Source organism: Spermophilus citellus (assembly GCF_964194105.1).
Source record: "Spermophilus citellus genome assembly, chromosome: 3".
Lineage (NCBI taxonomy): Eukaryota > Metazoa > Chordata > Mammalia > Rodentia > Sciuridae > Spermophilus > Spermophilus citellus.
The window spans coordinates 179,469,929-179,482,302 of NC_138184.1; positions in this window are offsets into that span (position 1 = coordinate 179,469,929).

The window sequence follows — 12,374 nt, forward strand, 5'->3', positions numbered from 1 at the left end:
GTCAAATTTCCTTACCTTTTCTTTCATAGATCACAGTTGCATATGTTCATGTAGATATACATTGTTCTTATAGGCAGAGATTGCACTATTGTACTATATACCCCAAACTGGGTGATTTTTGGAAATGTGTAAATGTTTAAAATCACAGATACACAGTTTTTTTTCCCCTCACTATAAACTGTAGCAAACATATCTATTTAAAGTCAAAGCAGACTCTTCCAGCTAAATGTAAAGGAGGTGTAAAACTAAAGTCATAGTGTCTTAATTCAAATAAAACTGGGATCATTTAGAAAAAAAAAAGCAAAATGAATTCATTGGCAGTAAGTTGATAATATGCCCCTGAACCATAATCTTAAAATGTTAACCAGTGAAGATGTCACTTCAGATCCTCCTGCTTTGCCTACCTCTTACCTTTCCTCTCCACATGTAAGAGCTGGAAGCTACTCTTAGGAAAGTGCTACCCTTTTCTGAAGTGACCATCACAGGCTGCCTCGTGTTGGTGGTCAATGTGGCTGCATGAGGTCTGGGAAAGGTGGAGGGTGAAAGTACCTCACTTGGCTTAGACAAATCATGATCAGTTTTCTGGGACCAGGTCCATCATATCTAGAAACCAACTGGGATCCCTTTAGCAAAGAATGGAGATGGTTGCACATCATGTATGTGACTCTGTATCTCCTTACTGGAGAAAAAAAGAGGAAGGTGGAACTTCTTACTTTTCCCTCTTAACCTACAGGAAATAGGAGTAACTATTGAGGAAAGAAGAGTGAAATGAGAGCAATAATTAAGATTTTACTTCAGAAACCCGGGACTTACAGTTTCACATGAAATTGGGGGACAATGTACATCTTGGTGGTGAACTGAAAAAAATTCCCTTCTGCCCCTAAATGGTATCCATATCCTAATCTCTAGAACCTTACATGTTAAAAAAGAAAAAGGATACTTGTACATGAGGTTAAAAATCTTGAGATGGGTATGCTGCATCCTTAAAAGAGCAAGACATCAATGACCTGCATCCTTAGAAGAGTGAAGTGGAGAGGAATCATACACACACACACACACACACACACACACACACACACACACACGAGAGAGAGAGAGAGAGAGAGAGAGAGAGAGAGAGAGAGAGAGAGAGAAAGAGAGAGAGAGAGAGAGAGAGAGAAAACATGGAACTATATGATGATATGATAATTATAGTAAGACAAATAAAAGGAAGAAAACTTTTAAAAATACAAATACTTTCATAGCTGAGCAAATAATTACTATGCTAGTAAGATGTTTAATTCAGGTAAATAATGCCTTGTTGCCGTTTATGTATCATGGAACCATAAATTTATTTATAAAATATTTACAACAACAGAATACATACTTTTTTTTTTCACCATTGTGGATTGAACCTGAGATGTTGTACCACTGAGCCATACCCCAGTGCCCTTTTTTGAGATAGGGTCTCTCTAAATTGCCCAGACTGGCCTCAAACTTGCAAACCTCCTACCTCAGCCACCTAAGTTGCTGGGATTACAGAAATATGCTGCCATCCTCAACCAGAATACATATACTATACATATATGTTTATCATCATTTCACAAATGAAAACATATGATGTGAAATTGAGATATTTTAAATCCTTGACATGATTTAATGAGCAATTTCGTCTCATGAGATTAAAAATAGGTTTGGAGTGAAATAATTTCCTTCATGTATTATCATAAAACAGTGTTTGATTCAATGATTCTAGGATTAATATTGACTTTAGGTACATATGTAGTAGGATTCCTTATTCTAAAGATGGGAGATATTCCTCTGTTTATTACTCTGTCCTCAAATCCTTTAAAACTTGAGATTTCTCTCTTAAAATGACCTTATTCTAGGTGAAGTCCTTGGTCATTTTTGTAAGTTCTATATTTTATATTAGGTAAAACATTGAGTATTATCAGCATGACAAAGAGCACTTAAAACTTCTCCAATTATAGATTTGAATTGAAAAATATGTATGAGATGTTCTTGAGGAAGGCATAAGAGAAGGAGCAGGTAATGGTAGGACCACATGAAAGGAGCAAACAGACTGTGACCACAGTGATGCTAAAAGCCATCTTCAATTCTACTCACAGTGCAACTAAAGGACGAGGTATAACTATGGGCTGTCCTGACCTGGGTTGACAAATATCTTTAAGTAGACCACCAAAAGATCACCTATAACTGAATTCCTCTTAATAAACAAGAAATATACACATGGACCTTAAACTACATACAAGACCAAACAAAAGCATTTATATTCCTGTTCTTTTGCAGAAAAATGTCTGTATTTTGGAGACTTTCCCTTGCCTCCCCAACACATGATCCACATGTCTGTATGGACCTTTTGATAAATTGCACATTGTTGGAAGTTAGGAAACCATCAAGAATACTAGAGAGACATTTGAGAAAGATTTCAGTCATCAAGGTAGATCCTCAGAGAGAAGTGATTCAAGTGCATGTGATGTAAACGTTAATTATTATTTTAAAAACAATCATCTTGTTCATTTTGAATGTTATGTTATTGTTTTAACACGTGGTTACTTTTAAATACATTTGATAGCTTTAGTACTGTGTATTCTCTGTGTATGTCAAAGAACAAATAGGGGTTTTATAGTCATGTATAAATTTGTAGAATCACATTTCAGTATAAATATGTGAGAAAGCATTTGGAAGTTGATATTTCTAACTGAGCACATGGTTTGCCTAAAATGTGGAGAACACATTAAACTGTCAATTACCTGCAAACGATAGAATTAGAATTATTCACTGTAAACCAGTGAAATGGTTTGAATGTTTTAAATTTTTCCTTGAAAATCTGTTCCTGAAACTGTTCATAGAAACTAATGCCCCTCTCAGGAGGGGAGGAAGAAGGAATAATTGACATGGATTGACAAATAAAATTTAATAAAACCTCATGTCCGAAAACATTGAGTAAAATGGCTACTGAGAATATATTTGGCCTGATTATGTACTAAGTGAGAAGGGCAATAGCTAGAGAGGATGTATATATTAAATAATTATACTGAGTACCACAATGTTAATGATGTTGGCTTCTTAACTACTTCTGAGCAAATCCTTTGCTGATATGTTTTTCAATGAATGTGAATTGCATTGTGTTTCTCCACAAGAAGGATTTATATCAAGTCTCTGACATTGCAGTGGATTTATTGTTATTAATGGTCTGAACAGGAATAGAGTTCATTTGAACTCCCATTTTGCTACTGAGACAGTCAATCTATTTAAAACTATATTATGATTGAGTGGTCATAGTTGAAAGAACTGATTAGGAACTACTTCAACGTGGAAAATGAAGAACTCATTAGCTTAATTTTCTGCCAACAGGTCTTTTGAGCCCTTTTAACCAGCACTAAGTTGTCATGGTGATAGCAAAAGTTAATAGTGGATTGGGTGAGAATTCTGACCTGACTCTCTCAAGCAGCTAACAAGGTTATTCTGCCACAGAATTGAAGCCACAGACTTCTAGAGCTTGCAAGGACAGGAATAATTTTTAATATTATAGGCTAAAAATGGAAGCTTCTCCTTGGCCTTTCTGACCACTCTGACTTGTCTTTCAATGATCTTTGGTGCTTGGGTCTTTTGATCATTTGAGCAATTTCCTATGTTTTCTTTGGTGAGGGTTGTGCTATGGCTCAGTTTTAGACAAAGTCATTTATTTTAATGCTTCATTATGTCATAGCCAAAACTTCAGCAAGCACTGTTTATTTTGGGTCCTAGACCCCAACATTATTCTGCATTTTACATACAAATGACATAAGCAAGCTTCAGATTAAAATTTTAAATTTTTTTTTCTCTCCCTTCTCTGTCTTGTAGAATTGTGTAGAAAATATCATGGATCAAGATCAAATTTGAATATGGGAGATTAAACATTCTTATTTGTTTGACTGGAATATATGCCATCAGATTATTAACCTTCAAAAATAAATAGGTAGGGTGACAGATTAAGATGTGTGCTTAGTGTGATTCATACCTCCTGTAACTGGTCCTACACTTAAATGTAGTTTATGTAACTCACCAGGAATGCTTCAAAGAGAGTGATTTTTTCCCCCACAAGATCACTAAAGCAAAGCAGATCAAGAAGGCTAAAGTAAAATCTCTGAGGATTTTTCCTAGGAGATGGACATTAGTGTTTACTTAAGGAAAATGAAAAATTACATCCCAATATAAGTAATCTCTCTGTCCCACTGTCTCCGACTAAGCAGCATGTCACTGGATCAGTTTTATATATACAAAATATATATTTCCTTTATTGCAAACCTATCACTGCATTTATGATACTTGACTCATATCCCCAACACAATTGAAAGGCTTTACTGTAATTAAAAAAAAAAATAATTCCTAGGTTATTGTGTTGCAAGTTGCTGCATCTGTAACTTGGATAGGAAATGAGCATGGACATGTATGTTCACATATAAAGAATGTAAAACCCAAGATCTAAAGAGGTCATTAGGTCTCATTAATTTCAATGCCTCTGGTAATGGTCAGTCTCCCAAGGATTGTCAAAGAGATCATCATTTCTCTTTCCCAGGCCTGTATCCTTAACAGTTTTTTTATGATGATCTTATTGGAGTCCTTGTAATCAGGTTTCTTAGGGCTGGGCCTCAAGAGCCTCCACTTACTGATTTGCTTCATCCGTACACTCTCTCTCACTCTAAATTGTCCAGCAGGACTCACTGATGTTCTTTCCCTGTTCTCGGCTCGTTTTTGCCTCTTATAATCTTCAACAGTATTCTCCATACCTTGTCTTTTTATTTACTACTAAAAAATATCTGAATGATATTTTACTCATCTAAAAATCAGAGCTAGCCTAGCCAGCAATAGCTAACATAATGGGCCATAAATACAACAGTTTATTCAAGACTAGCAATAGGTACATTCACTGAAGCTTGAATGCATGATACCATTGCATTCTGCTGAACTAAAACCTGTAATTTTTTCCTATTATTCTGATTTCTTTTTTATAAAGCCTATATAACCACACCACTGCTTATGTATTATTATTTTAGAAGTGTTTCCTTAGTACTTCATTGACATAGATCCAAAAGTTATTTAACAAAATGTGTTTTAAAACTCATTCAACTATAAAAAATGGGATCATTACCATTGATGGCACCTATTAAAATTTCATCTCCCAGACTGAAAGGAGGCCATTAAACTTTAACAATGATCTATGATTTTGAAACATATGCAGTATACATTTTCTTTCAAATTGTACATTTAAAGTGCAATTTTAACAATAAACACTTGGTTTTCACATTACTGATTATCACTGTGTTTCAAAAATCTTCATACTGCAAGGATGTATGTGATTTTAGAGCCTAACAAACTGTAGAAAATAAAAATTACCTGTACTACTATAATCCATTAGAAGCCCTCTTAACATTTTGATAAATACACTTATTCAGCTTAATTCTATCATCTATCCTTTAGAAAGATAGATAAATTTAGCTAAACATTTCTATGAAATTATAAGTATCAAGTAAATTTTATATGATATTATACATGCAGACTGTTTGATAATTATTTTCCAACTTAATAATGATGAATACCTTCACATACTAACACACATAAATTTAAAGTCTTAACAACTTCTTTGCATTTAGTTTTATTAACATGCCATTATTAATTTAATATCTCCTTTTTTGGGGCATATTTACTTTTATTCTATTTTTAACAAGTTGAAATATGTGTGTTCATATTTCTGTGATATTCATTTCTGCATTATATAACTTACACAAAAAAATTATTTTGTAAAATCTATGTTAGAGTTCTCCAATCAACTTGACAATCCAGATTAACTATTATGATGAGTAAACTCATATGTATTCCCAAGAATATCATCCAGAAAATTTTCCTAAGTACACTCCCAACCTCCCAACAAATGGTACATAAGTGTTCTTATCATATATTTAATAATACAATTTTTGCCTATGAGGTCAGCTTAAAACCAGATTTCATATAATTTCAAATGTAATCAATAAAAAAATTGACTTTTTTAAGAGTTCTGTTATCAAACCAAGGACCTTGTGCTTACTAGGAAAGCATGTTATCACTGAGCTATACCTCCAGTATCAAATTTAACTCATTTATATTCAGTATGCATTTTATATATATTCACTGTTGAAAAAACTTGATTCATGTCTAGATTTGATTAAAATCAGTAAAGTTACAATTTAAAAGTATAGTCACATATCCAGGATACTTGAAACATACTAAACGTTCCCCAATAACCAAATCAAGTGTCAATTTTAAAATTTAAATTTAAGTCAATTTAAATTAAATTAAATTAAAAATTTAGTCATTCTAGCCACATTTCAAGTGATCAATAGCTACATTTGGCCAGTGGGCATGGTATCCATGCAGCACAGGTATAAAGCTCAAGATATAATCAGCAAGGTCATACATGATCGGGTCCCCATAAATTTTGTGACCTCATGTTTTTTCCACCATTATTCTGCTCATGTACTGTCTTTTTGGAACAGAGAAGTCTCCCCAGGACCTTGCTATTAGCTGTTCTGTCTACTCAGGATGTTTTTTTTTTTTTTTTTTTTTCCTCAAATATCCTCCTGGGTTGGCCTTGCTATTTCATCTTTGTTTACATGTGTGCTTAGCAATGAGAACTTCCCTGACTATTGCTACTCCATTCTTCCTTCTTGTTCTTAGCCTGTTTTATTTTTCCCATTATCATTGTTCTCCTGGCACTAGAATGCAAGCACTATAATAAGAGTATATATATATGCTCACTGTGATGTTTTCAGGGCCTGGAAAACTGCAGGTGCTCATTTACCTCATATGGAAGATCATTTAAAACTTTTAAATATAAAGAGGCCCCGTATGTATGTGGGTTATGTGTGTGTATGTGAGTGTGTGTTCGTTCATGAGCACTACTCCTTTCCCTCTTCCTCTTCCTTTTTTTTCTTATTCATTATGATTCTTAATCTACAAACAACTTTTCATTATCCATAATTTTTACTCTTACCCTAATTCACTTTCTCTACCAATTTCCTGTCATTGCTAAACCTGGGAGTGAGAAACTTCCACTTCAAATATGGGCAATGACAGACTTAGAGATTCACATAAATATACCTAGGAATTAAAAATTCTTGGTAAGAACTATTTAGCACTATGACTGAACAATGGTGCAGCTCAAATATAAGTTTTACCATGTAAGTGAGGATACGTGATTTAAACAATTAATTATCTCTCATCTCTCCTGTTAAATAAAAATCAGTTATTCCCAAAATAGAGCTTATCTATGATTCTGCAACAGATTATAATTACAGCTTCATGCATATATGTATTTTAGAACTCTTTGCATAATGAATACTTGGCTCTGAAGAGATCACATAAACTTAGAAAATTATATCATAGTATTAAAGTAAGGATCAAATTATCAATAGAAGTATCAGCCACTTACCAATCAGAAAACTTGGATTACATTTATAAATATTTATTATAAACACTGATGATTTAATATAATGCAAATTCTTCATGATAAAAAAAACTACCCATAATTATGGAAGGGGGTGTCTCCATTTTCAGAGAGCTCTCCTTTGTTCTACTATATCCACTATAATCTTTCTGATGTATTTCCGTAGATAATGCAGAAATCATTAAAGGTTTAAATGAATGAAACTACTTTAAAAAAAAATATCATCTTCTGGTAAGTTTACACATTCCAATACTTTTTGTGATGTTGCAAAAACAGCCCTCAGAGGTATCTTTCTCCTTTGCCCATTTACTTAATATTACCTGCAGTGAATCTTGCAAGTTCTCAACAGGGCAATGTCTTCCTACGGCTACCACTGCCTTTGTTATTTCAGGATGGGTTTTCCTAATGCTTTCTAATTAAATCTCTATTTGAAGACTCTCAAGGGAGTCAGGTCGTAAAGCTGCTCATTTGTAGTGAAATTGAGCATATGGAATGTGTAATGTTAGACTTGGTGTCCCTGGAATAGCTCACTATTTGAATTCAAGACAGCTAAACCCCATTTTAACATAGCACGCGAATAATCAGATTAAACAGAAAATTAGAATTGCAGAGGGAACTGGTACTTTGCATCATGGTCCTTGGTGTTATCCACTGGTTCCACTTTCATTATTCTTACACTTTTTGCCTAGAAGCTTCGGGTAACATTTTGAGACCTAAGTAAATGTCCGTTTCTTTTGTGAAGACTTCTGCAGGTTTCACAGGCAGTTTCTTAGTCCAACATGCCACATTCTTTTGTTCAAGGCTGGATGCACAGCATTTTAGACATGTATAATAGCCCACTTACTTATTCTTATCAGCTACAAACCTAGAACTTGTCCATGACTCCCGTTTTCTCTTTCCTCATCTAACCTGTCATCAGATTCTTAGCATTTTATCCTACATACAATAGGCAGAATAAGTGGGTCTAAAGATGTCCACATTCTAATCCTTACTATTTAACCTTGGGCAAACTCCATGACCTTTTGTGCTTCAAATTCTTCATGTGTAAATTGAGGATTATAGAAGTAGTATCTACTGAATATGGTCATGAGAATTAAATGGATATATACACACAGAGAAGGCCTGGCAGGAAGTAAGCACTCCAAAATATAATTACTGTGAGCTATAATTCTTAACCTGTATTTTCTAATATGAGCCATGTAAAACTCTGAAGTAAGTATTAACATTATTTTTCACTTGCAGATAAGGGAATTGAGGCTTGGAGTGCATAAATAACCATGTGAGAGGAAGCTCAGTGGTTAAAAACTCTGCATTCTGACTCTAAGATAGCATTGGTTTCCAATATTTATTCTAATGATACATTATATTTGTATAATCAATACAGACTTTTTATAAAATTTGATCTAATTTTCCATATAAAACTGTTAAACCTTTATATATGTAACAAATACAAATCTGTTGGCAAATTGATGGGTTTAGAAGGACTGTCCTAAATTTCCCATAATATTAATGACAATAAGCTATTGCATTTAAGGAGAAATAGATCCAGATCAAAACATTCTCTTAAATCTGGGCTTAAAGTGAAATATTGTGAGAGTAAAGTATGGTATTCATCTTTAAGCTTTTCTTTGATTTATAGCATGAAAGAATCATATACGTTAAGAAATCAGTATGTTAAGTAAATTTTATAAGAATCAGTCAAATGTATTTCTATTAAATAAGAAGTAGCTAGATGGGCTTTTAGACAAGAAGCTGTATTAAAGTAAAATTATTCCAAGAAAGGAAGAAAGGAAGAAAGGAAGAAAGGAAGAAAGGAAGAAAGAAGAAAGAAAGAAAAAAAGAAAGAAAGAAAGAAAGAAAGAAAGAAAGAAAGAAAGAAAGAAAGAAAGAAAGAAAGAAAGAAAGAAAGAAAGATGGTTTAAGTACCTCGGTATGGGAGAGACTGGCATTCTGACAGAGTAGGTTCATGCTCAGGAGGTGTGAGCTGCCTGGGAAATAAAAAGTCTGAAATAATCAGTAATAATCTGAAATAATCATGTGTAACTAATTAAGACAAATAAAAAGAAAAAAGAAAAAAAAAGAAAGAAGATAGAGCCAGAAATTAGATTCAATAAGGAGTGACTGCTGGGTCTTCCAGTTCTGATAAGAGCTGGAATTGAACAACTGAAAAAAAGGCTCCCATTCTTTATTTAAGGGGAAGTACATCAAAGGCAGGGATAAGGTTTCAGTGGGAAGAGTCTTGGTTCAGGGCTTGCTTCTCAGTGTGGCAGGAGTCTTGCTGCAAAATGGGTCATTGGCTTTAGGAAAGCCACACCCATCTCCAAGAGGCTGTGTGGCTCCAGCAGATCACACCATCTCTGGTGCTGTGCTCAAATTGAGATGGAGTTAGGCAGGATTCTACAAGAACCAGGCGTTCTCAAACCAGCAGGGTTGCTACTGGGAGTTCCAGATACCAGGCTTTCCTGAAAAATGGCTTCAACATCACTTTAGATCATGCACAGTTCACGGATGGCTCCCTGCATGTTGGGTCTCTTATTTGTTAGGATTTGAATTTGTTCTTACATAGTATGTTTTACCCTGTCTTTATGAAATTTAATTTGGATACATTTACATAAAATATTCTAAATTAGAATTTAAGAATTAGTGTTAATGTGAGACCCAACAGGTCAAGAACTGTAATCCATGTTTATATCCCCAGTATCCTGTGGGCTTATTTATTCTTTCTACAAATATTCAGTGCTCACTGTGGTCCACAAACTATTCTTAAGTCTTAGGATACCAAAACAAAACAAAACAAAACAAAGAAGACTTTAGAGTATAAATTTTAGTCAGGGAAGATAAGCATTACAAAAGTAAATCAACACATATGCACATAATGTCACTTAGATATACTTCAATAAATGATTGTTGAGACACTATTGAGGAAAGAGTCATTGCTAGACCAAATTTTAGTTAGGCTTCTGAATCTTCTGACAGATCTACCCGTGGCCTTTCTAAAATGACTTTAAGCAAAGAATCCTGCTAAGCCAGTTTGGCAAGAACACCCCTCAACCCCTGCCCCATGCACCATTCTCTGTATCTGATTATCCTTGATGTCTAACAAGGTTCCTTGGCCTTCATCATCTATCCTCCAGGTGATGCCCAATCACCTAGCCTGTCTGCCCCAAGAATCCTGTTAGGTCTGTGTAGTCAGAATAACCTTTATCCATGATGGCTCTTTCCTCTTAGTAATTTCCCATCCACTGACCCCATGCTATTCTTTAGCTATAAATTCCTACTTTTCATGCAGTGTTTAGAAAGTGTCCCTGTACCTATTGTCATGTCCCTGAATAAAATCTGCTATAATGAGCATTAACAAGTACCACTGAACAACTATTTTTTTACTTTGTGTATGTGTAACCACAATTTTGGAAAATAATTTCAGGAGATGTTTTTATTTTTCTGTGGGGGAAACTGAGAAATTTATATGTGATAAACCATAACAAAAACATGTATCTTCAAATTATTCAGTATAAGTTACATGCAGTTTTTATGATAATCTTTTAAATTAAATATAAATATCAAACCTACTACCGTACTACTATACACCAATGACTTCATTGGGTTATATTTTTGTCTATGGCATAGAACTCTAAAAGTCATTCTTTCTTCCAGCCAAATAGCACATCCTACACCAGGTTCAAAAGCTACTCTTCTATGATAAATAACAATTTTTGGAGCCAAATACAATTTAAATAAAAGTGGCTGACAGCAAGGGAAAGAAACAGATATACATTTTTATTTGCTTCTTTAAACAAATACTTTGTTTTCATGAAAGAATTTCAGTTAAATTCCTTTTTACAATGATGTCCAGTTAACAACTTCAACTTCAGTTTTAAAAACTTCTCATTTTTGTTTGGACTTCAAGATGAATGAGAAGAAAATTAAGTATCAACTAACTATGGAAGCTAACCAAATGCCTACAATTTCGGAGGAATTTTACTAGCCCTAAATAATGACTGTCTAGAGCAAAATAATCTGTGTTCTGCCTATTCTCCACCCATCTATGAGGAATATAGAAAAGACAACTTATGTTTGGAGGATCTGTCCAATGGTGAGAGAGGTGTGTTGAAGTCACCCATAATTATTGTGCTGTGGTCTATATGATTCTTGAACTTGAGGAGAGTTTGTTTTATGAACGTCGCAGCACCATTATTTGGTGCATAAATATTGATAATTGTTATGTCTTGTTGGTGAATGGTTCCTTTTAACAGTATATAATGTCCTTCCTTATCCCTTTTGATTAACTTAGTCTTGAAGTCGATTTTATTCGATATGAGGATGGCCACCCCTGCTTGCTTACGAGGACCGTGTGCGTGGTATATTTTTTCCCAACCTTTCACCTTAAGCCTATGTATGTCTTTTCCAATCAGATGTGTCTCCTGGAGGCAGCATATTGTTGGATTTGTTTTTTTAATCCATGTTACCAGCCTATGTCACTTTATTGGAGAGTTTAAGCCATTAACGTTTAGAGTTACTATTGATATATGGTTTGTACTTCCTGCCATGTTTGATTATTTATCTTTTTTTTCTAATTTAGTTTGTTTCTCCATGATTAGCTTTCTAAGATACCATCTCACCCCAGTAAGATTGGCAGCCATTATGAAGTCAAACAACAACGAGTGCTGGCGAGGATGTGGGTAAAAGGGTTCTCTTGTACATTGCTGGTGGGACTGCAAACGGGTACGGCCAATTTGGAAAGCAGTATGGAGATTCCTGGGAAAGCTGGGAATGGAACCACCATTTGACCCAACTATTGCCCTTCTCGGACTATTCCCTGAAGACCTTAAAAGAGCAAACTTCAGGGATACTTCCACATCGATGTTCATAGCAGCACAATTCACAATTGCTAGACTGTGGAACCAACCCA